General features: G+C 37.3%; 1 pseudogene; it reads right to left on the bottom strand.

Moving 5' to 3' along the window:
* Positions 1–1,038: 1,038 nt before the first annotated feature.
* On the bottom strand, positions 1,039–1,157 carry LOC123842133 (U2 spliceosomal RNA; annotated as a pseudogene).
* Between the last annotated feature and the right edge of the window lie 24,493 nt (positions 1,158–25,650).

Raw genomic sequence — 25,650 nt, 5'->3', positions numbered from 1 at the left:
ACCCCTCTCTTCCCTGGCAACCATCAGTTTGTTTTCTGTATTTATGGGTCTGTTTCTGCTTCTTGTTGTTGTTGGTTAGTTGATTTATAATCATTTGTTTTGTTTTTAGATTCCACATGTAAGTGGAACTATTTGGTATTTATCTTTGTCTGACTTACTTCACTTAGCATAATACCCTCTAGGTCCATCCATGTTGTTGCAAATGGCAACCCTTCATTCCTTTTTATGACTGGGTAATATTCCATTCTATATATCTATTTTGGTGAAATTTAGATACACAGAACCATTTTGATATGTTCCACTAATGCAGGATGTATGTATATAGTCACTTATCTTTTATTTAGTGGTTTTTTTTTTTTTCAGGTAATCATTAGATTGCCCTATCTGCTGTGCTAGAAAAGAATCTGGTATTGCTTCTCTGCCATTTTGCCAAACACAGAAAGATCTGTGTCTGAACAGTGCACCAGTGCCATTCTTTTTCAATGCACCCAGTGTTACTGTCAAAGGCTGGTCATGTAAAGCTTCACACTTGTCTACTGCTACTGGGTTAATGTTGCTGGTTGAAGCCCCAGGCAGAGTGGTGCCCATAAAGCATCAGTAATAGAGTCCCATGTTCTATCCTTACTCTACAACACACAATGATGGAGTTAGTAAGACTGGGTTTGGAGGAGTTTTAGCAAGAGAACTCTGCTGGCTCAGCCACCACAAATTCTTGTTCTTCTGAGCTGGTCCCAAGTCACTGGGTTAAGCCATCATGGATTATATCAGTATGTATCTCTAATTTCACATCCAGGGTGTAGTGACTGGAATTTAAGTCCCTCTTCTCTTCTGTTGCTAATAGCCTGCTTTCTCCCTGTATTGCCCACATTTTGCTTTCTAATCAGTTAAGTCTAATTTCAGGATAATGAATGGCCAACAGTCTTAAATTCACATATCACAGAGGACAAAAGTTAGCACTTAAAATATAAGTAAAAATCAGCATCTCTGATTTAAAAACAAAACAGAAGCAAACAAGCCCCTGAAAATCATAAATTATCTATTGATTCAGTGATCTAAGTTTCTGTCTTCATATGTACATGCACTTAAAAAATATCAAGATACTAAACTGATAAGAACAGATACTACACTTGATCTTAGCCAAAAGGCCGAGAAGCGATTAAGAACCATATGATCCTCTCAGTAGATGCAGAAAAAGCATTTGACAAAGTGCAGCACCCTTTCTTGATCAAAACTCTTCAGAGTATAGGGATAGAGGGTACATACCTCAATATCATAAAAGCCATCTATGAAAAACCCACAGCAAATATCATTCTTGATGGGGAAAGACTGAGAGCTTTCCCCCTAAGGTCAGGAACGTGGCAGGGATGTCCCTATCACCACTGCTATTCAGCATAGTATTAGACGTCCTAGCCACAGCAATCAGACAACAAAAAGAAAAATAAAAGGCATCCAAATCGGCAAAGAAGTAGTCAAACTCTCACTCTTTGCAGATGATATGATACTTTATGTGTAAACCCCAAAGACTTCACCCCAAAACTGCTAGAACTCCTACAGGAATTTATTAAAGTGGCAGGATATAAAATCAATGCACGGAAATCAGTGACATTCCTATACACCAACAACAAGACAGAAAAAAGAGAAATTAAGGCGTTGATCTCATTTACAATTGCACCCAAAACCATAAGATACCGAGGAATAAATCTAACCAAAGAGGCAAAGAATCTGTACTCAGAAAACTATAAAATACTCATGAAAGAAATTGAGGAAGACACAAAGATGGAAAAACGTTCCATGCTCATGGATTGGAAGAACAAATATTGTGAAGATGTCAATGCTACCTAGAGCAATCTACACATTCAAAGCAATCCCCATCAAAATACCATCCACTTTTTTCAAAGAAATGGAACAAATAATCCTAAAATTTGTATGGAACCAGAAAAGACCCCGCATAGCCAGAGGAATGTTGAAAAAGAAAAGCAAAGCTGGCGGCATCACAATTCCGGACTTCCAGTTCTACTACAATGCTGTCATCATCAAGACAGTGTGGTACTGGCGCAAAAACAGACACATAGATCAATGGAACAGAATAGAGAGCCCAGAAATGGACCCTCAACTCTATGGTCAACTAATCTTTGACAAAGCAGGTAAGAACATCCAATGGAAAAAAGACAGTCTCTTCAACAAATGGTGTTGGGAAAATTGGACAGCCACATGCAAAAGAATGAAACTGGACCATTTCCTTACACCACACACAAAAATAGACTCCAAATGGTTGAAAGACCTCAATGTGAGACAGGAGTCCATCCAAATCCTTGAGGAGAACACAGGCAGCAACCTCTTCGACCTCAGCCACAGCAACTTCTTCCTAGAAACATCACCAAAGGCAAAGGAAGCAAGGGCAAAAATGAACTATTGGGACCTCATCAAGATAAAAAGCTTTTGCACAGCAAAGGAAACAGTCAACAAAACCAAAAGACAACCGACAGAATGGGAGAAGATATTTGCAAATGACATATCAGATAAAGGGCTAGTATCCAAAATCTATAAAGAACTCATCAAACTCAACACCCAAAGAACAAAGAATCCAATCAAGAAATGGGCAGAAGACATGAACAGACATTTTTCCAAAGAAGACATCCAAATGGCCAACAGACACATGAAAAAGTGCTCAATATCGCTCAGCGTCAGGGAAATCCAAATCAAAACCTCAATGAGATACCACCTCACACCAGTCAGAATGGCTAAAATTAACAAGTCAGGAAAGGACAGATATTGGCGAGGATGCGGAGAAAGGGGAACCCTCCTACACTGTTGGTGGGAATGCAAGCTGGTGCAGCCACTCTGGAAAACAGTATGGAGGTTCCTCAAAAAGTTGAAAATAAAGCTACCCTACAACCCAGCAATTGCACTACTGGGAATTTACCCCAAAGATACAAATGTAGTGATCCGAAGGGGTACATGCACCCTGATGTTTATAGCAGCAATGTCCACAATAGTCAAACTGTGGAAAGAGCCAAGATGTGCATCGACAGATGAATGGATAAAGAAGAAGTGGTATATATATACAGTGGAATATTATGCAGCCATCAAAAGGAATGAAATCTTGCCATTTGCAACAATGTGAATGGAACTGGAGGGTATTATGCTGAGCGAAATAAGTCAATCAGAGAAAGACATGTATCATATGTCTTTCATATGTCTTACATATATCATATCATATTCCTCACTGATATGAGGAATTCTTAATCTCAGGAAACAAACTGAGGGGTGCTAGAGTAGTGGAGGGTGGGAGGGATGGGGTGACTGGGGGATAGACATTGGGGAGGGTATGTGCTATGGTGAGCGCTATGAATTGTGTAAGACTGTTGAATCACAGATCTGTACCTCTGAAACAAATAATTCATTATATGTTAAAAAAATAAAAGAAGATAGCAGGAAGGGAAGAATGAAGGGGGGGAATTGGAGGGGGAGACGAACCATGAGAGATGATGGATTCTGAAAAACAAACTGAGGGTTCTAGAGGGGAGGGGGGTGGGAGGATGGGTTATCCTGGTGATGGGTATTAAAGAGGGCATGTTCTGCATGGAACACTGGGTGTTATATGCAAACAATGAATCATGGAACACTACATCAAAAACTAATGATGTAATGTATGGTGATTTACATAACATAATAATAAAAAAAATGTGAAAAAAATGCCAAGATACTAATTCTAATTGGCAATTTTCATTTCTTTTTCTTGTAATGTTTGCTGATTCCTTTTTTTTAGTTTACTAAAGGAGCATGCATTATTTGAAATTATAAGAAAATTGCCATTTTTATATCTCATATATGTCAAATATTTTCATTTCTCAGCTTCAATAAAGAAACTTTTTACTCTAATATGGGATCCTTGAAAACATACAAAGTAGACACTTTGTAATGAGAAAAATTGTTGTAGGGAACCACAGGGATTCATGAGTGAGAGTCACAGTTTACTAAATTTCCCTTCTTGTCCTATTTCTCCAGATTTATAAAAGTTAGTACTAGAGTATCTCTGCATGGACGCCCGAGTAAGTTTCTCTTAAAATATCTGGCAGAGGGGCACCTGGGTGGCTCAGTTGGTTGATCATCCAACTCTTGGTTTCAGCTCAGGTCATGATCTCAGGGTCCTGGGATCAAGCCTTATGGTGGTATCGCTCAGTGGGTTGTCTGCTTAAGGATTCTCTCTCCCTCTGCCTCTGCCCCTCCCCCTGCTCTCATTATATCTCTCTCAAATAAATAAATAAATAAGTCTTAAAAAAATATCTGGCATACTTGGGGTGCCTGGGTGGCTCAGTCGTTAAGCGTCTGCCTTCGGTTCAGGTCATGGTCCCGGGGTCCTGGGATCAAGCCCCACATTGGGCTCCCTCTCGGCGGGAAGCCTCCTTCTCCCTCTCCCCCTCCCCCTGCTTGTGTTCCCTCTCTCGCTATGTCTCTCTCTGTCAAATAAATAAATAAAATCTTAAAAAAAAAATATCTGGCATAGGTGATTGTACCAAATTATCATCTATCTACATCAATAATACATGCAGTTTAGGAAGGTGAGAAGTTGAGATAATTGGATAATACTTTCCAAAATACTTTTCTCTAAAATATTTCTAAGCATTTTAAGACCAAAAATGTCTATGACTTCAGTTATCTAGAAGATTGCTTTTATGATGTGCTCAAACATGTTATTTGGCCCATTCCAGAATTCCCTTACAAAATGAATGTATGAAAAGCAAACAGGATGTCATTTAAGTAAACTTAAAAATAATAACCATTTTATTTCAGTACCTGAGTCTCCAGGGCAACGATCCTGAGAAAGTTGGTGCCTTTGTGCTTCTATTTTTTTTTTTTTTTTTCTCTCTCTCTAACTGACAATGAGCTCTCTGGACATTCAGTAACAAGTATATGAGGAATAAAGGAAATGTAATTGAAAAAAGTTAATTCTAATGTTAATTACACATGAAATTTCTTGTTAAGGCATGTGCCATCACACCTACTTACATAAAGCAACTTATTATCTGACTCTTGGGTACATAGGTCAAATAATGCATACAGTAAATTTGAGCACATTTACTTAAATATATAATGGAGATTTATCTTAATTTTAGGTTCATCCTAAGTGGTAAAATTAGACTTCCTGGTAAAAAACTAACTAATTAACTAAATTTTGAAAAGCTGTCTCTATCATCTTGACACATCTTGAAGTCCATCTTTCTATTTTTAAAATGTCACTTATGTTTGATAAATATAAATAAACTTTTTTTATGCTTTCACTTTAAATGCTTTGGAAAGTGCTTTTATTTCATTTCATTTCGTCTGGTGGTGTTTGTATCTTTCATGCTTAGCTTATCTTTAGGAAGTGTCTGTCCAACTAGAGCTCTGCCAAGATGTTTTGCAAGGACATCTTCTGCTCTCAGGTATACAAGTGAGTCAATCACCATTATTATTTTTACCCTTCAGGAAAAACCTTCCGTGAAAATCCTGATTGCATTTCCTTTTATAAGACTCCCTCTCATATTTATTAACTGAAAGGTTTGGGTCACATCAGCCACATGTACTCTCTGTAGTTTATCAGCAGAGGGATTCTTTGAAAGATTAAACTGCACAGGGCTGACTTCTAAAGTGCCACGGGGGAAGAAAGTTGTCTAGTAAAAATGCTAAAACTGTTATTTTCTTGGGAAATGTTGTAAAATTTTAGCAAATTAAATATATTACATTTAAACCCATTCATACTTGAGACTGAATTGTTTATAGATGCTTGAAAGGACTGTCATTTGTGTGTTGAGATAAGGAAATTGAAGAATCATAATTACCCATAACTGTGTTATTTCCTGGCATTTTAAAATAGTCAAAAAATATCAGTGAAATCAAGCATGGAGAAAATATTGCATTATTAATAGTATATTTAAAAGTAAATAAGATCTTGAATGTCTTTATAAATCATTTTTAGTCAACATAATCCTTCAAGCGTCAATTCACTGAATTTTAAAATGCACGTTCATTATCTCTGTATGTGATTTTTCCACATCTCTCATTTTTCTTCTGTACATGTCTGTTTGGGGAAGAATGTGGAATGATAAAGGACCTTTCAGAAATACCTGTCTCCCCTCCCGTAGACAAAAATCACATTTTATGGTGTAGGAATGACTTGCAGCTTCTAATTTCTCTCCCATTAGCCTTTTTGACTCCAATTGCTTTAAATCTCAATGGTTAAGAGAGCCATCCAGATCATCCTTCATCTGCGGACCCCAGAAATCTCACTTTCACCTTCTCTTCCTCCCTTTTCCACCTCATAGCACTCAAAGTCCTTGATTCTACTTAAAACTTTCTGAATAGGTTTACAACCTCTCTGTCCCCAGTGCCACCCCCTTAGTTCTTGTTCTTATCACCCCCACCCCACCCCTTGAATTTATTCCAGTGGCCTCCTAACTTTTCTCCATTCTTTTGTCTCATCTCTCTCCTAGCAATAATAACAAGATCTCCCTTTAATTTACATGTATTCTCAGCTAGGCCCTGTACAAAGACTTTACACTCTTGCATTTAAACCTTACAGCAAGCAACCATGGGCATGGCTATAATTGTCTGATTTTTCACATAACCACACTGAAGGTTACTTAGGGTTTACAGTTTTAAAGTAAGGCTGTAGTCTGGATCCAGTTCTATCTATCTTTAGAGCATGAGTTCTTGAACATTTACTATATGCCCCTGCCCTCTGCATTGTTGTCACAGTAACCTTTTTTTAAAAATCATGATGTTGAACATTTTCCATTATCCTGCTCACAACTCTTTAGTGGATCCCAACATATGTAGGGTTAAGTAAAAATCTCTTAGCACGATATCAATGTCCTTAATTATCTGATTCTCTCCTGCATTTCTGGCCTATTCTATTTTCAACCACTTTCCCAGTTGCCACCTTATATTTTGGGTTAATCAGGAATATGTATAAGTTTGTAGTTCCTGCCTAACAACATATCTCTCTGTCTCTGCCTATGCTAGCCTCTGCCTGGAAACCCTTCTACCTAACACCTGTCTTCTTATCCTATACCCTCAGCTATGAAGATTTTTCTAACATCCGGGGAATGCTGGGCCCTCCCTCCTCGGGGCCCCTTCACACCTGTACTAGACAGTGAACTCCTCATGGGAAGGCCTATGTGTTTTTATTTTTATATTCTCTAGGATCTAACATACAGATCCTATGCAAGTGGGATTAAACAGATATTTTCCAAAAATGGATGTAAGCACACCTATTTCCACAGGAAATTTCAAGTCATTGGTTCCCTGAATAGCCCTAATCTCTTATTTTGGAGAGGTTGATACAGTTTTCCAAAATGATCCTATTTGACCAAGATAAGCAGTTAATTTAGTTGAAACATTTGGACTGCCTTCTCTTACTTAAGAAACATACTTTTGCCCATGCAGAAAGCTTAGTACCTGTCCTCCTCTATGGAACAATGCCAAAAGCTGGCTACAAGACCATTGAATCTTCTTTATCAAAGCCACCCTTTGACTTATTGCCAATATTATTTTTCTTAGTTACCCACACTTGATTCTTTATGTGTACATTCCTTGCCCTTGGCCACGTTTAAAATTGAATTGCTTGTGTATCTTACCTTGACTTCTCTTTTAAAGCTATTTCATTTGGTTCATTTTTTCTTAGACACTTATTTGAAAATTTCTGGCTGTAACACTTTCTTATAATTTCTATTTCTATCCCAGGTTTTTGCTTAAGCTTAACATTGCATTAATAAGGCTGGGCAAAGTTTCAACAGCATTTAATCTTACATTTTTAATTATTCCTCACATTTTACTGTCTTGACACATTTACTGTAATAAAGAGAAATGATTAATTCACTTAGAAATATGTGTGTGAAAACTATAGTTTTGATTTTGATTAATTTCCATATTCATCATTACTTTGCTCTTAATTTACTATGCATTCAAGAGAATGAGGATGAAGAACAAGATTTTTCCCCCTTTGTTCAAAAAGAACTGTCTTAGAAATCAAATTGGGCTAAACATTTATTTGCATTTTGGCTGTCAAAGGTGAGGAGAATACTTCTTCTTCAAGGTGTTTTCTGGTCTCAACCTCATGTTTCTTTTCCACATAAATACCCATACCCTACTCTATCTTCCTTTAAAAAAAAAAATCATAGGCTGGGTGGCTTATAAACAACAGAACTTTATTTTTTACAGTTCAGGAGTCTGGGAAATCCAAGATCAAGTCACCAGTAGATTCTGTGTTGGGAGGGCCTGCTCCCAGCTCAGCGATGGCAGCTTTACATTGTGTCCTCACATGGCGAAAGGGGAGAAAGAGATCTCTAGGGTCTCTTTTATAAGGACACAATTTCTGCTCATGAGGGCTCCACCTTCATGATCTAATCACTTCTCAAAGGCCCCACCTCCTAAGACCATCAAACTGGGAATTAGGTTTCAACATAGGAATTTTGGGGGGACACAAACATTCAGTCTATAGCATTGCCATAGCCACTGTCATATCAATTTCTGAAAGAGCTTCTTGTCCTTCATGAAAAGAGAAGAAATCTTGAGGGGCACTGGGTGGCTCAGTCATTAAGCGTCTGCCTTCAGCTCAGGTCATGATCCCACGGTCCTGGGATCGAGCCCCGCATCAGGCTCCCTGCTCCGCGGGAAGCCTGCTTCCCCCTCTCCCTCTCCCGCTGCTTGTGTTCCCTCTCTCGCTGTCTCTCTCTGTCAAATAAATAAATAAAATCTTAAAAAAAAAAGAGAGAAGAAATCTTGATTTCCCTTTGAATTAAGGAAGACAATTACCTAAATTAAACTTCTACAAAGCATGCTTCAACTTAAACATTTTTTGAATGGTACCTCTGTAAGAAAACAAGAATCATACTGGGTATAGAGGTCAAATATCTTATCCAAGGTTAGCAGCATGCAATGGAGTCCTGGAATAACTTGAAGGTTTTTAATCATGTTTGGCATTTTCTCTTCTGTGGACATAGTTAATTGGTAGTAAAGTGGTAGTGGATACTAAAACTAATGAAAAGGGATTTACTGGTTTTGTACAGATGATAGAAATAACCAAGCAGGGAAGATACCAAATTATAGTTGTAAATGAGAGCCAACATGTAAAACAGATAATAGCTAAAATTTATAGATCACTGTACATACCATACACTATTCTAAGCCCTTTTCATAAATCAATAAATAAAGTCTTCAAAATGATTCAGTGGAGATTTCTATTGTTTACATTTTATGGAGGCGAAAAATGAAGCCCACATAGGTTAAATAATGCCCCCAGTTTATTTCTAATAAGTTGAGGGACCTGAGATTTAAATCCAGGCAAGCTGGCTCTAGAGCCCACATTTTTAACCTCAACACAGTTCTGCTAGATACTAAATAAAATAAAACCTGGGCAATCTGTAAAGTTCCTCTGGCTCCAGACTTGACTTAAAGAGGACCCTTTCTCCATCTGTCCACATTGCGTAGGAGTAGGGGATGGAAGATTGTAATGGTTTTAAATGTGGCCTTTGTCTTGGGACTCTTCCTGGGTTTGAATTCTAGTTGTGTCCTTTACCAGAGCTGTGGCAAGTGGCCACAGATGGTCACACATCTGTTGCTTTTCTCTAAATGGGCATGAGAACATTGGATTCAAAGGATTAGGGGTGGGGAACGGTTGAATAAGAGGTGATGTGTATATAAATAACACAGTACCTGGGCTATACTCAGCCTTCAATAAATAATTATCAGCTTACAGCATCCTATATAGTAACCCTCAGTGGAAGAGGAAAATAAAAACATACTTCAGCGTTACAGAGAGCATAATCCCAAACTCAAATCCCCAAGCAAAATTTTTATTGTTTTACTGTATATATAAATTGGAACTTATTTTTTAAGTGCGATATCTATTTCTTTGGCTAATGGTCATGATTATATAGCAGTGAATCTATATCCATTTTGAAAAATTGGGTTGTAGCATGCACAATAGAATTGTACTGATTTTCTCATATATAGATATAATAGAGCTTTAAGGTAGCAAACATCGCTAGCATTTATTAAGCTTTTTCTGTGTGATGGGCACAGCTGGTATCACACACAAATCACCTTTACTTAAAGTGGGTGGTAATAATTCACAGCAGTCTGGCTGGTAGGCTTTGCTCCCCACTTGCTTCCCACCCATATGCTCGAGGGCAGTGACTCACCTGCATGGCTTTGCCCCTAGTTGACGCTAACTGTGGTGCTAAGCTTTCTTCCGCTTGTCCCTGTGACTAGACTGAGGCTAGTCAACCCTGCATTTATCCTGTTTCCTTCATTCTCAGTCTCTGGAGAGTGACTTCCCTCCCCACCCCAAAACCAAAATAAAAAAAAAATCTCTTGAACCAGAATCTTCCACTCAGGCTGTGGTTCTAGTGAGGCCAACCAAAGACATACAGACTTAATATTCAAATAGAATGTTGTAAACTTTGCAAAACAAAGGGGAAACATTTAGAGGTCAAACATTTTAAGACAGAAGGATTTAAATCCTCATTTTTCTATTATTTATTTATTTATTTTGAGTGTTATCTATCTTGGTGTTTCAAAATGTACTACTGTATGACTGGTGGTGTATGAAATGGTCTTAAGTGGCAGATTGTTCCCTTTTGATTACTATTGTTTTATGTTTATGTTAATACCCGTTAGATAAAATATATATACAGCTAGCACACCAAATATGCAATTTCATATTTACGATTGCTTTAGAGAAGGAAAAGTTGGAATTTATATTTCAATTTGATTTTTAAAACACTAATTACAGGTTGAATATGGCAAATACATTAAAGGTAAAAACTGATGGATAAAATGTTAGAGAACACCTCTGGTCCCTTCAGTTCTTCTTGTCTATAGCCACCTCTCTCCTAAAGAATTAGGATCTGTTTTTCAATCTTGAGTAAATGAAGCAGACTGCAGTATAGTGAGAATTTACTTGGACTGCCACGAGACAGTGCTATCCAGGCGTGGTAGCGTCCAGCAAATGATCAGAGTAAATTCCAGCTGATGGCCTCTCAGAAGTTGCATAGTGCCATGATCCCGTTCCTGGCTAGGTTGTTTCCATCACTGGCCTCTGAAGGGCTTTTCATCACTGCCTGTTTTGTGAGCTGACCCTGTTGCTCCTGTCACTGAGTCTAAAAACTTCTAATTTAGTCCCTCCACTCTACATGGGAGAGCCAGAGCCGGTTTCTGCATCTTGAAATCATGAATCCTAACTGTTGTAACCCAAGCTCCTATTTTAGAGAAGGTACACTTTGATCTATTTTAGAAAGTTATACATATTGTTTTAGTTCAGTTCTGGTAAAGCTTTCCCACATACCACATACACATTAAAAACCTGAGAATGTTCCAAGTGGATCTGCTGCTGATGCCTACAGTTCTGTCATTGGAGATTCTTAATTTAAGACTATTTTTTTTTATTTAGATATCCAAATCCTAAGGTGTGGTAATGTACTATTGATAAAATCTGTAAACATGACAAAGAAGTTTTTTTTAAAAAAGCATGAAGTGTTGGAATGATAAGTGGGTCCAATATAAAGGCCAAAGATAAGTGTAGAAATGTTGTAAGTATCAAGTGTTGCAAGGTTGGCAAAGGCTTGGTGGTCTGCTTATGTCATGGGTACTTGGCCTAGTAAGTTATAGGTTTCCCCGCTCTCCAAAAGTCAAGGGTTCTTATGAAATCATTTATCAGCTGTGAGGGCAGAAAGCAAAGAAGCAGTTACCATTAACTTATAGGGAAAAAATTTTGAGCACTTCCAAAATCAAAAGATAACTTCTCTCAGGCTTTTCTGCTACCATAAGACACCCCTTGCTAATAGATGCACAGAATAACTCGAGATAAAGCCTGATGCCCACAGACACAGTTCAAAGCTATGGCTGCTTGATGCTGAGATTCTGTGCAGGTCCTGGGGAAGGAGCTTAGTGGGGCCTCTCTCACTGCTCAGGGTGCATGCTGCCTCTGTACTGGCTTGCTGTAAAACAGACAATGCTATTTTTGCTTTTTGCCTTTTTTGGTAAAAGCGAAAATCCTCTTTGGATTTCTTCTGGATAGTGAAAATAGGTACCAATGTCGGCCTTTTGTAAATCAAAGTCATGTAATTCAAACTTTCCAAAAGTGAGGGATACCTGGATTTGGAATGACTTGTAGTGCACTCTACCACCCCCCCAAAATAGGAGCGTATATTTTCCCATCCCCTCCCTTTAGACATGACTCATTAGGGGGAAAAATAATCCTGTATCAGATTGCAGGAGCTAAAACATGATCTTTTGTCATTTAGATCAGGGGCACTAGCTAGGGCCTCATGGTGTCTTTGAATCCAGTGAATTCCTATACAGAACTGTTTACATATGTGTATTTGTGAGTTTTGTGGAAAGGGGTCTATAAATGACAGTAGGTTCTAAAGATTTTCCTGATCACCAAAAGGTCAAGAACTACTGGAAAGCATGGAAAACGTGTGAAACAGAAGATGTAGAGAGGGACTCCTGGGTGGCTCAGTCAGTTAAGCATCTGCCTTCGGCTCAGGTCATGATCCCAGGGAACTGGGATGGAGTCCCACATCAGGCTTCCTACTCGGTGGGGAGCCTCCTTCTCCCTCTGCCTGCCACTCCCCCTGCTTGTGTGCTCTCTCAATCTCTCTGGAAAATAAATAAATAAATAAAATCTTAAAAAAAAAGAAGATGTAAAGTATATAATCTGAAAAATAAAATGGATTTTAGGTTAATATTAAGTTTGTATTGATAATTCTGACATTTTTTTTAACCTCACTAAACTTTCTCTTAACCAAAACCATTATCTTACAAGCACGTTTGTTAAACACAGCTTTTGTCCACTGTCTTCTAAAACATTAAAATTTAAAGAAAATTATTGTGGGGGCACCTGGTGGTGCAGCAGGTTAAGCGTCTGACTCTTGGTTTTGGTGGTGATCTTAGGGTCATGAGATCAAATCCTGCGTTGGGCTCTGTGCTCAGTGCAGACTCTGCTTAAGACTCTCTCTCCCTCCCTCTGCCCCTACCTCCTGCGCATGTGCTCTCTCTCTCTAAAATAAAATAAATAAATCTTTAAAATAAAAAAAAAATTACAGCTATAAAATATATATGGCATAAAATTGACCACTTTAGCCATTTTAAGTCTACTGTTCAGTGGCATTAAGCACATTTGCATTGCTGTGCAACCATCACGACCATCCAACTTTTTTGTTATCCCAAATTGAAACTCTGTACCCATTCAACACTAACTCCCCATACCTCCCTTAACCCGAGTCCTGTTAACCTCTGTGCTACTTACTGTCTCCAAGAATTTGACTGTTCTAGCTAGCTCATATAGGTGAAATCATACAATATTTGTCCTTTTACATCTGGCTAACGCATAATAATTTTCATTACATTCCTTAGGGTCCAGGATGACAAGAATTATTCTTGTCGGTCAACATAATTTAGTTCATAATTTTTTAGTACACTCCCTTTGTCTCTTGTAAATTTTGAGAGTTCAAAAGCAGTATGGCGTGGAGGTTGAGAGCAGTCTTTGGATTCAGGCATGCATTAGTTCTAACCCCAACAAATCCACCAACTGGTTAGACTCAGTTACCTTCTATTAAAGATGAGGAACAAAATGGATCTAGCTCAAAAGTTGGTTTGAGAATTAAGTGAGGTAATACTTCTATCCATAAATACTTTCAAATGCTTATTATAAGCCAGACAATACTTTAGGTATTGGGTGGCTATATGGTGAATAATACAGAAAAAGCCCATGCCTTCAGGGAGTTCACAGTACCTTGCAGTAGTAAATGCTCAATAAATGTTAGTTGTTATTATTTTCCCCCAGTATTTGAGCCCTAGTTAAAGAAAGATAAGCCTGCTTTATCATATCCACCCACATGTTTAAAAATTTCAAGCGTTTTATCCAGTCCTTAAATACAGTATGCAAGTCAGAATATTAAAAAAACATATAAATGTCGATAATTGCCTTTTTAACCAGGGTAGAACTTTGTGTAACAGCAGACACTGCTGAGTGACAATATTGAACAATAAGAGGGTAAAAGGGCATCAGGGTGAGTCCCTTTATTGAGAGGTTCTGAAAAACAAAAACACAATACTGAAGTGTTTGGGTGACCCAGAGAAGCTACATTCCACTTAGAAGTGTTGGAAATTCTTTACAAATTGGTTTATATTTGAGAACTTGAATGAGTCTAAGATAGCCTTCATCTTCTAGAAAAGGACAAATATGAAATAAGACCAATATTATTTCTTTAGGTCTTACTGAAATTTATTTTTTGCAAGAGGATGTGAGTTTTCTATAACATCATCATACCTCGCATTGGATCACTAGGTAGTTATAGGATAATCTAGGGCTGAGGGAGAGATTTTTATGACAAACTTTATAATAAAATTCCAGTGTTTTTCAGGAAGAAAATCCCACTGAGGATAGAAAGTTTGTATTTTTCTTTTGACTATAACACATCACAATAAAGATGATATTCTGCTAATATTTAAGATTCATGTTTTCTGCAAAAAAGCTTTAACTGTTTTGTTCTATATGACAGTGATACTGTCTATGAATGCTAAGGCAAAGAGACAACTGGCATTTAAACAATATTTACACAAATAAGAAAAAAATTAAGCCTATGATCCAGAAAGTAACTGGTTATTATTTTTTAAGTTTTTATTTAAACTCCAGTAAGTTAATATACAGTGTAATATTAGTTTCAGGGGCACAATATAGTGACTCAACACTTCCATACAACACCCAGTACTCATCATACAAGTGCACTCCTTAATCCCCATCACCTATTTCACCCATCTCCCCACTCACCTCGCTTCTGCTAACCGTCAATTCTCTATAGTTGAGATTGTTTTTTGGTTTGTCTCTCTCTTTCTCTCTCTCTTTTTTGCCCTACATTCGTCTGTTTTGTTTTTTAAATTCCCCCTATGGGTGGTATTTATCTTTCTCTGACTGACATATTTTGCTTAGCATTATACACTTTAGCTCCATCCATGTCCTTGCAAATGGTAAGATTTTATTTTGTTATGACTAATATTCTGTTGTATATATACACCATTTCTTCTTTATCGGTTCATCAATCAAAGGACACTTGGGCTGTTTCCATTAATTTGGCTATTGTAGATAATGCTGCTGTCACATCAGGGTGCATGTATCCCTTTGAATCAGTATTTTTGTATTCTTTGGGTAAATACCTAGTAGGGAGATTGCTAGATTGTAGAGTAGTTCTATTTTTAACTTTTTGAGGAGCCTCCATACTGTTTTCCAGAATGGTTGCATCAGCTTGCATTCCCACCAACAGTGCAAGAGGGTTCCTCTGTCTCCACATTCTCACCAACACCTCATTTCTTGCGTTGACTTTAGCCATTCTGACAGATGTGAAGTGATAATCTCATTGTAGTTTTGATTTGCATTTCCCTGATGATGTGTGATATTGAGCATCTTTCATGTGTCTTATTCATAAGAATGAGAGATCTGTATGTCTTATTTGTACAAAATGTCTATTCATGTCTTCTGCCCATTTTTAATTGGATTATTCACTTTTTGGGTGTTGAGTTTTAGAATTTCTTTATATATTTTGAGTACTAACTCTTCACTGGATATGTCACTTGCAGATATCTTCTCCCACTCCAAAGGGATGATAGCCTGTTAGTTTTGTTGATTATTTCCTTTGCTGTGCAAAGTTTTTGATTTTGATGTAATCCCAATAGTTTATTTTTACTTTTGTTTCCCTTGCCTCAGGACAAATGTTACTATTAGAGAAATTACTGCCTGTGTTCTCCTTTAGGATTTTTGTGGTTTCAGGTCTCATATTTAGGTCTTTAATCCATTTTGAATTTATTTTTGTGTATGGTGTAAGAAAGTTTCAGTCTTTTTCATGTTGCTGTCCAGTTTTCCCAACACCTTTTGTTGAAAAGACAGTCTTTTTCCCATTGGATATTCTTTCCAGCTTTGTCAAAGAAATTGGTAATTATTAACCAGTGATTTTTTTCCCCCTGAGTCTTTTCAGTTTTACATAATTTTGGCACTGTTTACAAGGTTATCTTACTTTGGGGGTGCCTGGGTGGCTCAGTCATTAAGCGTCTGCTTTCAGCTCAGGTCATGATCCCAGGGTCCTGGGATCGAGCCCCACATCGGGCTCCCTGCTCAGCCAGGAGCCTGCTTCTCCCTCTCCCACTTGCCCTGCTTATGTTCCCTGTCTAGCTGTCTCTCTCTCTCTGTGTCAAATAAATAAATAAAATCTTTTTAAAAAATGATTTTACTTTGTATTTCCTTCTATTTTGATTTGAATTAAAAATATTTTAGACTAACTATGGATTACCTAAAATTCACAAACCTAATTCTTTGAGGAAATTGTGTTTGCTTTTTGTTATCCATAGTCTATCTTTCTGTGATAGTTAATTTCATGTCAACTTGTCTAGGCCATGGTACCCAGATACTTAGTCAAACACTAGGCTGAATGTTACTGTGAAGGTGTTTTTTAGATGACAGTAACACTGAAATCAGTAAACTTTGAGTAAAACATATTACTTTCCATAATGTAGGTGGGGCCTCATTCAATCAGTTGAAACCCTAAATAGAAAAAGAGACAGATCTCCCTAGAGGAAGAGGAAATTCTTTTATTATTATTATTATTATGTTCAGTTAGCAAACATACAGTACATCATTAGTTTTTGATGTAGTGTTCAACGATTCATTAGTTGCTTATAACACCCAGTGCTCATCACAACACATTCCCTCCTTAATGCCCATCACCCAGTTACTCCATACTTCCCAGCCCCCTCTTTTCTGTAACCCTCAGTTTGTTTCCCGGAATCCAGAGTCTCTCATGGTTTGTCTCCCTCTGATTTCTTCCCATTCAGTTCTCCCTCCCTTCCCCTGTGGTTCTCTGCCGCTATTCCTTATATTCCACATATGAGTGAAACCATATGATAATTGTCTTTCTCTGCTTGACTTATTTCACTTAGCATAATACCCTCCAGTTCCATCCATGTCGATGCAAATGATGGGTATTTATCCTTTCTGATGGCTGAGTAATATTCCATTGTATATATGAACCACATCTTCTTTATCCATTCATCTGTTGAAGGACATCTCAGCTCCTGAGGAAGAGGAAGTTCTGATAGCAGACTGTCTTGGACTTGAGCAGCAACATTAACTCTTCCCTGGGTGCCCATCCTGCCTGCTGATGCCGCAGATTTTGGACTTGTCAGCCTCCACAGTCACATGCATCAATTCCTTAAAATAAGTCTCTCTTCCTCCCTCCTTGTCTCCCCCAACCAAACAAATATACATACATATTGTTGTTTCTTTCTTTCTGAAGAACCTTGAATAATTTACTTTGTATGCATGAGTTACTCTTGAAACCGAAATTTCTGCCTAGGCTTTCACTTTGGACAATTGACTGGAAACTGTTTTTGCTAGGGCTATCCCAGACATAGTTCAGGTATATTTGGAAGGCTGGATGTAAAAAAAAAAATAATATATTTATCAGATTAGCAAATAGAGCTATGTTATCTATCATAATTTATTCTAATGTTTCTGATTTTACCTGAAATTATCGGATTAATTTTTTCCTCCTTCCCCTCCACATCATTTTCCTATAGTTGACATCTGATAACATAATAAAATGTAGTTTTTAATATTTCTTGCAATCAGGTAAAAACAGATACTCTTTTATGCTAGCAAAAATTCAATCTCAATATTAAAATTCTAATTGTCTTTTAGAATCTTCAACATGAGGGCAGCTAAGGGGTCCCAAAGAATTCTGTGGGGGAAGAGAGATTATGAGAGCATAAAATAGTTTACCCCACCAAAAAAAAAAAAAAGTTTTTTGTTGGTCTACAGGGATAGCCATTGGAAGGGAGTATAAACCAAATAAGCTAATCCTTACTGGATTTCTGTCATTCTGGAGACAGAGTTTGGAGTATTAAGATTAAACTTAAAATAAAGAAATTATGTAAAAATCACCCCCTAGATTCCAGTTAGTCATGACCAACTAAAAAACAAGGCCATTGGTTGTAGATGCTATCACTTACCCCTTTTGTGATGCCCAGTTGGAATCATGCAACCCAAAATACGTGCTAGATACTGGAGGCACAATGGTGACGAAATCAGTGTTGGCTTTCAAGGTCCTTACAGACTTGTGACATCTTCTGTTAATTGTCATTTGCATCCATTGCCTTTTTTGTAGTATTCACTCACTGCAGTCTAGGGACAATGGGTTATATATATTCATACAACTCACAATGTCAGTCACACATATATATACACACAAACACATAGTTGTTTGAATTTGTTCTTGCCACAAAATAATGCACAGCAAGTCTCCTCAAATTCATTAGCTTAAAACAAAAATCATTTATTATTTCTCATGTGTCTCTGAGTTGCCTGTGGGTTGGTTGGTCTGTGGGCTCTGCTGGCTAGCTCTGCTGATCTATGCTGGGCTTGGCTGGGTAGTTTGGTTCTCATTTATATGCTTTTCTTACTCGCAAAAGGATAGCTTGGAATGCTCGCATCAAGAGGAGAGGTAGAGTAGGACAATCCCAATCATACAAGTATTTCAAGTCACTTACTGTGTCACATCTATCAGCTTCACATAGGTCAAAGCAACTCACAAAGTTATATCCAGGCTCAAAGGGGATGAACAATGTTGCAAAGTTACAGGACACGGTTTGGATATATAATTCTATTACTGGGGGAGGGAGAGGTGAAAATTTGAAGAATCTACCACAAACACAATTAAGGATAAACACAACTAAGTGTATGCGTGTGTCTCCAAACTGTATATATGTCTGTGCATTTTTTTTTTTTTTTTAGATTTTATTTATTTATTTGACAGAGAGAGACACAGCGAGAGAGGGAACACAAGCAGGGGGAGTGGGTGAGGGAGAAGCAGGCTTCCCGCGGAACAGGGAGCCCAACGCGGGGCTCGATCCCAGGACCCCAGGATCAGGATCTGAGCCAAAGGCAGACGCTTAACGACTGAGCCACCCAGGCGCCCTATGTCTATGCAGTCTTTTTTTTTTTTTTTTAAGATTTTATTTATTTGACAGAGAGAGACACAGCGAGAGGGGGAACACAAGCAGGGGGAGTGGGAGAGGGAGAAGCAGGCTTCCCATCGAGCAGGGAGCCCGATGCGGGGCTCGATCCCAGGACCCTGGGACCATGACCTGAGCCGAAGGCAGACGCCTAATGACTGAGCCACCCAGGCGCCCCTGTCTATGCATTCTTAAGAATAAAAAGTAAAAGTTAAAAAAAAAAAAGTAAAAGTTTTGGTCTTATTGAGTATGCTGATATGCAGAGATTCAAAAATATCTCCCAATATAGGAACCATTTAGCATATTTTAATGAAAATGCAAAGCAGTACATAGTAGTCTATAAAAGGTGGGACAACTTTTGCAGGCTGCTGTAATTCAGAGCTGTGTGGAGAGTGATAAAATTGTTCTTATGCCCCTCCTAGTATGTGTTAGGATTTTCCTTGTTGTGAAACTTTTCAGAGTAAATGCAGATTGAGACAGACTCTTCTCATACTCCTTAGTGGACTGTACTAAGAAAATTCACTTTTTATGTGCAATAACTCGATTTTACATCTCACTTTGTGAACTATGTATCTTGCAAGAGCAGCCAGTATGACTTAGGAATGTAAAGGACCTAAAAAAAATTTTTTTAATGTCATCTGGGAGTGAATTTTGATTCCTAAAAGGTAAATAAAATTGTGTTCTTTTTGCATAATAGCACCTTACATGCATTAAAATATTTCACAAAGTATTTTCACATGTCTGCTTGTATATTCATATAATATTATTAATACAGACAAGAGATTTGTATCTTCATTGCCATATGAAGAAATTAAAGTTCAAGTCAATGAAATTAAGACCTCATTTTAGTCATTGTAGTAGTTAAGGATACATTTGAGAGCAAATAAAGATAATCCATGCAAAATGGTTTGAACAATAAAATGGATTAACTGGTGCATGTAAACGGAAGCCCAGAGGTAGATTAAGATAACCCCTGGTTTAGTAAGAGCTTGACTTTTCTGTGATTGCTGTGGGTCTTTCTCCATATACTGGTTTTATATTTTGACGCTATTCATGAGATGGTTGCCAGCAGAACTGAGGCCATGTGTTTTCTGATTTAAATTTACCAAGAGTACTGAGCTTTCTGCTCACTGAACCATCCCTGAATCAAATTTGAGGCCCTGGAATACTATATAGTGATTGGCCAGTGCCTGGATTACACGGACCAAACCCTGTGGCCATAAATTGGAGGTTATACCAAGCTCATGGAGCTTGTTTTAATTGAGATTTATCTCTTGTGCTTGAGAAGAAGATACTCACCCACAATTGAATGAATAGTATATGCAAAAGAAATATGGGGAGGGTAAAGGAAGAGGTTTAAAGCTAATGAATAGCAGATATAAGATTAAAATCTGTCCTTCAGACACCTTCTTCAGTGATCTTTTCATTCTAAAATAATGTATCTTTTATTGATTAACACACATTTTGCAATGGTTTGTCTTATAAATCTTTCTTTTATCTATTGTGTGACTGGAAGGTGGAACACATTTATTATTATAGTAAGGTGATAACTCTGGTAATATTTTTATTTCTTGACCATTTGTTGAGATTTCCTATCAAATCCAAGTTAGGGCAAAAGCTTGGCTACTTCTGAAATACTGTATTTCAATATTATCATATACTCTGATATTATTGTTTGTCTTTTTTTTTCTTTCTGATAAAATCCTTCATTACAGTGAATGGGCATTTATTTGATTGACTCATGTGGACAATTTTTTTTTTTTTTTAAGTAAGCTCTACACCCAACGCGGGCCTTGAATCCACAACCCCAAGATCAAGAGTTGCATGCTTCACCAACTAAGTCAGCTAGCCCCTGGCCAAATCTTTTATATTTAATGGCAGCCTGATTTGGAAGACATACCAAATCATACATTACAGAGCCATTTCCTCTGAAGATTGCTCTTTCATGTCAGCAAATGCACATTTTCTTGGGAATAAATCACCAAAATGTTTATGGCTACAAATACATTTTATATGAAACATTGTTAATGGCTGCCATCTTTGCGCCAACATGGTGTTATGCTGGACAATTTAAGGACAGTTTCCAGTCCAAAGCCTTTGGTCATTTTTCAGAGGCTCCATTAAATTTTCCAGGCTACTTAGAATACCATTTAGTAAATTACTGCCTCAGGGCACTAGATGATGATATTATGGTTTAAAAAGTTAATATACTTAAATCGCCTGACTTAACTAAAATGCCTAATTACTCACACACACACACACATGCACACACACACACAGAAACATAGCCTTACCATAACTTCAGCCACTAAATTTTACTGTGATAACAAAAGTTTCTGGGCTTCTCAGGACATGTTAGAGTGATAATAATGTAGTTTTCTACACTAGAGAGACTCCAGAGACCATGGTATCAACTTTCTTCATGTTAAAGAAGAGAAAATGGAATCAGAGGATTTATGTGACTATTTGATACTCTAGTATTTTGGAAGGATATAACCCTCAGAACTCCAAAAATATACATAAACTGAGGAGTAATTATTTCTTTTCTTCTTCCTCTCCTCCCACCCCCCTCCTTTTTTTCCTCCTCCTTCTCCTTCTTTTTTGCAAAAAATAAAATGTTCCCAAATTATGTTTGAGGTTGGAAGAATAATGAACCATGGGCCAACATCAATAGTCTAAAATTGATCATTGCTGTGAAAGAATAACAGCACTTCACAGATCTCAGTATCTTTTTTAAAAATCTCTTTTAATTTCCCCCCAAAAGATGTGGTTATTGCACAGGTTATAGTTCTCAAGGCAAAAAAAAATCCAAATGTCTTCCAAAAAGATCCATTAAGAAGTAACTGTGTTGGGCTGTAACTGGGCTGATCAAGCTTTGATTTAATATTACTCCTTGCCCATAGCATCCAATCTTGCTGTCTCTAGGCATTGTCCTTTCCTTTCACAGATTTCACATTTTCTCTTGACCTTAACTTCTTAATGTTCCTTTATTTTCTAAATGCTTCATTTTTCATATGTTCAAAAATGAAGTCTTTAAATAAGGACACCTGTCATGCTGTCAGTTCATAGTAAAATCAGCACTGTAACCCAGACATCACGCTTCCCTGTCTGGTTACAATCACTTTGTATAATAAGATTTAAAACAATAAAGTTAGTGTTGTCCCAAGAATCCCAAAACCCAATTTTTCAGCTTCTTCCATTATACACACTCTTATTCTTTTTAACCTATAACATTCTTATCTGTCCTATCACTAAAAATACGTAAATAAAAATCTTTCTTCTTTGAGTACCTATCTAGCTACATCCTTTTCTACTTCCTTTATATGCTACATTCTTTACGAAATAGTCATGTTCTCTGCCTTTATTGCAATCCATTTATTTCCCTACCAATCCACTAAACCTGGCCTCATTGAGTTAATAATGACCTTCTATTTCTCAGATCAAATGGATACTTTTCTATCCTTACGTTGTTTTGTCTCACTAGAGCAAATGACTCTGTCCTGAAATTCTTTCACCTTTAAAAAGAAAACATTTTCTTGGTCTCTCCCCTACTTTTTAAATCAGATTTAGCGTCCCCCATCCCCTGCTGTGCATACTCTATTGATTTTTTTTTTTACTATCTCACAATTTAATTCTTTATATGCTTAACGTTCTCACTGGTTTAATGCCCACCTATACACATCTTTCACATCTGTAGACTTTTAGGCCAACAGTGTGGAGAGTGGGCTTCTGTTCTGAATGTTCTTCTGAGACTATATTGGAATCTTTTGGCATCACCCAGACTCAAATCCTCTGGTTGCTAATAATAGTGCTTGTGTTTTAGATGGTCAAAAAATTAATCAAAGTCTTAAAGAATCAATGTAAGATTTGAAGGTAAAGACTTCCTTATATGTAGAAGGATATTTTCTGATCTGAAGGTATATCACTTAGAAACCTGAGGTGATTTTTTTTTCCTCAGCCCTCCCCTTTCCCTGTCATGTATGTCCCTATATTAAGTCTATTGATTGGTGCACTTCACTGCTATTTAATTCCTTCATTGCAGCCTTTGGGGCTTCTAGGAACATGTGTGCATCAGAGCATCAGTGCAATGTGGTAGAGTGGAAGGAATCCTTGTCTAGGGAGCTGAGTACCTTCTGTTTCAACTCTGATTCTGATACCGAGTAGCCATTCTTAGGCTAAGTCTGCATTTCCCCATTTTTTTTTTTTTTTTTAACAGAGAAGGTTAGAGCACACTAATACTGAGCTTTTTTTTGAGGCATACTGAGGTCTCATTGAGCTCTGGGGAAAGGAGTCAAATTATGAACATGGAAATAGCATGAAGCAATAGGGACGCCAACTTTTTTTCCATATCTGACCTGGAGTTTGTCAATTGTATAGTACAAACAAATCTTACTACTGTATAGAAAATGTTAAATGTTCTTAAAGAGAAATAGATAAAATGCCTTTAGATACAGATAAAATGGAGAGAGGAAGGCCTAATGTGAATACTCTGAGCCCAATCTAAATACTTTAATTCAGTCTTCAAAACCAGCCTGTGAGAAATGTATTGTTATTCCTATTTACTAATGAGGAGGTAAAATTTCAAAGATAGTGAATAGCTTCCTTAAAATAACTTATTGTAATAGTTGGTGAATTTTTCTTTAAATCTAAGCCTGTCTGACTCAAAGTCTACATTTTTTCCAGTAATATGTATCAGTCTGGGAACAATTATTAAGTGAATTTGACTGAGGATTTGAAGGTATGTAAGGGAGTAGTAATATGATAATAGCAAGGTTGGTAAGATGGATAAGACTGAGCAATGGTAGACTCTGAATGCCAGAATAAGAATTTAGATTTTTTTTTAATTTTATGCCTTTGTGTGTATGTATTTGTGAATACATACCCTATTAGTAGTAGAAAATATTGATGAGAAAAGGTCAACCTGTTTTAATAAAAATACTTGAAATGAATTCACAGAAAACAGGCAGCAACCTCTGTGACCTCAGCCACAGCAACTTCTAGCTAGACATGTCTCTGGAGGCAAGGGTAACAAAAGCAAAAATGAGCTATTGGGACCTCATCAAGATAAAAAGCTTCTGCACAGTGAAGGAAACAATCAACAAAACTAAAAGGCAATCGACAGAATGGGACAAGATATTTGCAAATGGCATATCAGATAAAGGGCTAGTATCCAAAATCTATAAACTGATCAAACTCAACACTCAAAAAAATAAATAATCCAGTTAAGACACGAATAAACACAAATAAACATTTCTCCAAAGAAGACATACAAATGACTAACAGACACATGAAAAAATGCTCAACATCACTCATCTTCAGGGAAGTACAAATCAAAACCACAATGAGATACCACCTCACAACAGTCAGAATGGCCAAAATTAACTCAGGAAACAACAGAAGTTCATAAAGATGTGGAGAAAGGGGAACCCTCTTATACTCTTGGTGGGAATGCAAACTGGTAGGGAGGAAGACAGCATGGAGGTTTCCTAAAAAGTTAAAAATAGTGCTACCGTATGACCCAGCAATTGCACTACTAGGTATTTACCCAAAGGATACAAAAATGATGATTCAAGGGGCACATGCACCCCAATATTTATAGCAGCACTATCTACAATAGCCAAACTATGAATAGATAAGAAGACGTACACACACACACACACACGCACACACACACACACACACACCCTGGAATATTACTCAGCTATCAAAAAGAGTGAAATCTTGCCATTTGCAACAACGTGGATGGAAGTAGAATGTATTATGCTAAGTGAAATAAGTCAGAGAAAGACAGATACCATATTATTTCACTCATATGTGGAATATAAGAAACAAAACATGAACATAGGGGAAGGGAAGGAAAAACAAAACAATATAAAAACAGAGGGAGGCAAACCATAAGAGACTTTTAACTATAGAGAATGAACTGAGGGTTGCTTGTGGGGGGGCATGGGTAAGGGGATGGGCTAAATGGGTGATGGGCATTAAAGAGGGCACTTGTTGGGATGAGCACTGGGTGTTATATGTAAGTGATGAATCACTAAATTCTACTCCTGAAACCAATATTATACTATATGTTAACTAACTTGAATTTAAATAAAAAAAGAAAGAAAAAAAACCACTTGAAATGAATTCAAAGAAATATATATACATATACTTATGTGTACACATATGCATATATTTCTGTATGCATATATATATATTGACTTTTGTTTTTAGACAATGGCATTTGGGTGGGAAGATGACAATATAAGAAGCTCATTACATGAAGATTGTTCTGGCTACACTATATGATACAGATTTGAGGGATAAAGATTTGAGACTGGGGCACCTGTTAAAGGACTCTTGAAATAGCTCAGGCCAAGAAATAACAAGAGTCTAAACCAGGGTACTAGCCTTGGGAGTGGAGAGGAGGGAATGGATGGGAGACATTATGAGCCATAATGGTAGTTCATGTAATCAACTTCTTTGGACAGTTTCCAAATCAGACTTACTTTAGTGAAACCTCAGAACATTATTCTTAAGCACTCATGCACCTTCTCAGTATAACTAACCAGGTTCTTCTGTAGGTACTGAAAGACTATAATTAAACTAATTTGACTTGTA

The sequence above is a fragment of the Mirounga angustirostris genome, unplaced genomic scaffold (assembly GCF_029215605.1).
Source record: "Mirounga angustirostris isolate CCGP_5_RB_7025 unplaced genomic scaffold, mMirAng1.0.hap1 SCAF_1, whole genome shotgun sequence".
Lineage (NCBI taxonomy): Eukaryota > Metazoa > Chordata > Mammalia > Carnivora > Phocidae > Mirounga > Mirounga angustirostris.
The sequence above is the reverse complement of the archived record's forward strand: the minus strand, read 5'-3'. Positions and strand labels throughout refer to the sequence as shown.